Below are 4,808 nucleotides of genomic sequence, written 5' to 3' on the forward strand. Positions count from 1 at the left end.
AAGTTTAATAGGTTGTTTGCTATACATCATTGAATTCTCAATATCACGATATTTTGAAGTCAATGAAAATAGTAAAGAACATGCAAGTGTCTCCTCGTCCTTTTTAATTCCAGCAGTTTGTAAGTCCATCACAAGTTTATTGAACGCATCTAGATGGTCTTGCAACAAAGTACCTGAATCCATCTTAAATGTATGAAGACGCCGTTGTAACAACATCCTTGTTGTCACTGACTGGTCCTGGTAAAGCCCTTCCAGCTTTTCCCATAACTCTTTGGCCGTCTCTTCGGTACTTGTACTCACTTCACAAAGTACGTTAGGTGCAAGGGACAGTTGGATTGCACTCAATGCATCTCCTTCAATCTTTTCTTTGTCGGAATCCGATATCTTATCGGGGTACTTTCCGTCAATAGCATGGATTGAACCTTCCCTCCGCAGTAACGCTATCATCTGGATTTTCCAGATATTGAAGTTGTTGCGCCCACTAAATCTATCAATTTCAAACTTCATGGAACTTATTTTTTTTTTACTTGTTCTTCCTTTTCTACTACAATGTATTTGGAACTACAGAAAACCAAAGTAATCCTTTTCTGATGTGGAAGTTCAGACTGTGCTGCAACCACAGAGCATACTCAGACAGAACCTTGCTCTGATACCAATTGTTAGCGGAAACGTGAAACTAAAGAACAAGGAAGAACAACAATATTTAACGTGGTTCGGATCAAAATGATCCTACGTCCACCAAAGAACAACTGCACCAATATTTATTTCACTATACAAAGAATATAAGTGAAATACTACAAGAGAGAGAACACAATGCCTTAGAAGATGAGAAGGCAAGTGAAAGGATGATTTGAAAATGAATTAAGAGCTACCTATTTATAGGAATAAATTCATCCTATTGATGTCATCCATGACATCGCTATGTGTCAAAATTGTCAAGGTTAAGATAGCAAACCATTTTATGGTTTGCCTAACTTTCACCTACCAAGATACAATCTTTGACTTGTATTTCCTACTAATTATCTTCCTACCAAATATTCATATTAATTCATCTTCCATTTAGTTTGATTCCACAAGAACCAAAACCAACTCTTTCAGTTATGTTATATGTTTGCAATAACGTGTCGCTTTTAGAAGCAAATGTTTCTCTACAACAATATTTGACTATTTTTCATGTCTCTATAAATGGATGTGTAATGTGGATGTCTGCACTTATTCCCTTGTTAAATGCTTCAGTAGTAACAATGCTCAAGTTAAATTTACTTTGCCTGTGCAGTTTTACATTTCCTATTGAGATTCTGATAGTCTTGTGGTCTAAGTTAAGAATGATAAACAGGTTGATTGCATAATGCATTCAATTAATTCTTCTAGGGATATCTACACAAATAGCTGGATACTGCTTATTTTTTCTAGTCGATATATATATATATCTACACACACTTGAATAGAAAAACAAGTGGATACACCCACATGGAAACTCATCTTGAAATCAGCAAGTTGCCTAAACCTTCCCTTGTTGTCCTCTCATTCACTGTTTACGATTTTTCTCATACTTTCTCCTTCAGCAATTTTAGTGCCACTAACCTTCGTTATGTTGATGACTTTTCGAACTTTGATTGGGTCATTTTTTCTTAGAACTCAATTCTTCAATAGATTTTTCAACTTGAACTTGTGTAACTTTTGCCACAGATCGTGCATCAATTCCAAAATCTTAAGTTAATCCGATTGAAAACGACGGTGGATTGTCAACAACTTTGACAAAAAAATGGCATACCTTTAGTAATCCTCACAGATGGAGAGGAATAATCTGTACTGCTGCTAATCTGAGAAGGAGAACGAATTTTTTATAAAAAAATTATCAAAAAACTAACAAATAATAAATATACAATCATATCATATCATCATATCATATTATATTATAAGTGGAAGCCTCTACTTCAAAAGTTGAATTACAAAAATATTCTTATAACATCATAATATTTTTGGACAAAAATGTAAATGTATATTATTTATATTATAAGTGGAAGCCTCTACTTCAAAAGTTGAATTACAAAAATGTCCTTATAACATCATAATATTTTTGGACAAAAATGTAAATGTATATTATTTATAAATAAAAGCTATTGTATTTTCTATTAAATACTACACATTGATTATAATAAAAAATTAATATTCTAAAAATGAAGAACTTATCATCTATGACATGAATTTATCTTTAGATACAATGAACATTTGTAATTAAATGACAAAAGGAAATCAAAAGTTTTGTAACCGTTAAAATTATCATTTAAGTGTACCTCCTTTACTCCTACAGGGTAAAGGTATACAATTTTTCAGATGAATTATATTCATAATATTATATTAAATGCTAAGTAGTTGCTTCAAAAATACTTACAATGGAAGCTTGCAATCGTTGGGCTTTCAATTTTCTTTTTGTTATAATTAGCACAAACTAACAATGAATTATATACTTGGTAAATTGATTAAATTTATCTTATAATATATATCATATTATATTAAAAATGAGAAAGCTTTTTTTGGTGCAAAGTTAGATTTACCAAAATATCTATCAAAAATTAAAATTTTATACCCTTTAAGGATGAAATTAGTCATATAACATTAATAAAAATATATTAATTAAATTTCTTGGAATTAATAATATTGTTTCAATTTTTTAAACAACTTAATATGTCATTTATGTGAAGTCTTTATAACTTCAAAAGTTATACTTTTCAAATTCCAATACCTTAATCATTTTCCCATCTTCTTTTTTCAGATTTTTTTTAATTAATTATTTAAAAAACTAATCATACTCAATCTTATTTAATAAATTTCATTAAATCTTAATTAATAATATATTTGATTTCTTATTAGTTATAACTTTAAAAGTTATACTTTTCAAATTCCAATACCTTAATCATTTTCCCATCTTCTTTTTTCAGATTTTTCTTTATTAATTATTTAAAAAACTAATCATACTCAATCTTATTTAATAAATTTCATTAAATCTTAATTAATAATATATTTGATTTCTTATCAGTTACAAATATTATATATTTTCATATTAACTTCAATTGGTATCTGTCTTCTAAGAGCTTCTCTAAAGTTGCATCATATTATAAAAAGTTCAAAAGTTAAGAGAGAAAATAATCAAATTTTCAAGAGTTTTTTCTCTTTATAAGTTCCTCCAACTCTTTCACCCCTTCCCTTTTTAGGCAATCTATTTAGTTATTTGACGTGTTTGTAGTTGTATCTCTTTTGTATAGACTATTCGTTTGTAAGAATATATATGTTGCAATTAATCGTTACTCTAATAATATGTTTGTTGTACTTTTTAATTGTCAATATCACTATTCATTGTTGATTTTTGTTTGACTTTATGTGTTTCTTCTTCTTTTTCTTATCGACACACTCTAACAATGTATTTGATTTTCTTCCTTCCACAGATTTACGGTTAATTTCTATCTATGTGATTGGATTTAGAAGGTCTTCACGGCTTGCAAGAATGATGAGGGAGATGGTAAGTTAGTTATCAGTTTCTCTATATTTTCACAACTTTTATCGTATAAATTATTCTAGCTAGATTGTGTTGATTAATATATTGATGTATAGACCTTGAAGTAAGAATGCAAAAGAAAAAAGGACAAGAAGTGCTAAAATATTGTATATGAAATAGAGAATGCATTGAATTCATATATTTTCATTAATTAATATGTGAAAAGCTGGATATAAAAGAATGACTAAATATCATTCGAACACATCAAAACAAGGTGTGATTCGATAATTTTTGTAATAACAAATATATTTTTATTTTTTTACAGCACTCTAATATATATATATCCAAAGTTGAGAATTTGAATGAACAGTCATTTTGCCCTTCAATCTAAAATAATTCCTATAATAAAAAATGGGAACATCAAAACTTCAAAGTTGGATTATTATTTTGTCGTCTGTCCATATACTATAGTTAAATATTATACTAATTAAATAGTAAGTATTAGTTGTAATTCCTTTTTCTTCCTGTTAATATTAATTAAACAATAAGTTAGTTGTAATTTTTTTTCTCTGCATGTTATTTAATTTTCTACTCCTTAAATTTTTAATTTGATAATTAGTTGAATTTCTATTTTAATGCTCCTCATAATGCTTACTTTAATTCTCCATTGGATTACTATTTTATCTCTATATCAAATCGAATGTTATATAATATATGGTTATATATAAAATTTAAATTATCACTACAAATTTTCAGATGAATTAAAATTATAGATCATTTTTTAATTTTAATTTCTAGAAATATCTCAACAGTTTTATTTGTAGATTAGTACATTTTTCAGGTTGATGCATCATTCACTTTAATTATAAGAATAATTCAAACTTTCAGAGTGTTTAATTATTAATGTAGTATTATTAAATACTAAGCAATGACTACAATAAAATATTTAAAGGAAAAAATATTTAAGAATAAATAGTAACATGTAATTACTATATGATAATGGTAAATCACTTAAACTATTTGTCATTGATATGCACTTCAAAACTCAATATAGAATTGAATTTTTAGATTAATATTTGCATATTTGTCTTCTTAATAAAGCTTTCACTAAATATATACTTTAACACTTTATCATCCCATTATATTTTCTTCATTTACAGAAATCTGATATTTATAATTCACTTATTTTGATACAATAAAATACAAAAATGAAGTGTTGTAAAAACAATTAATTATAATATTAGTAAAAGCTCTTAAAAAAAGTTTTCATTTCTCCATCAGATACAAGATATTACAAATATAATACTACAGA

Source organism: Solanum pennellii, chromosome 6, assembly GCF_001406875.1.
Source record: "Solanum pennellii chromosome 6, SPENNV200".
NCBI classification, from domain to species: domain Eukaryota; kingdom Viridiplantae; phylum Streptophyta; class Magnoliopsida; order Solanales; family Solanaceae; genus Solanum; species Solanum pennellii.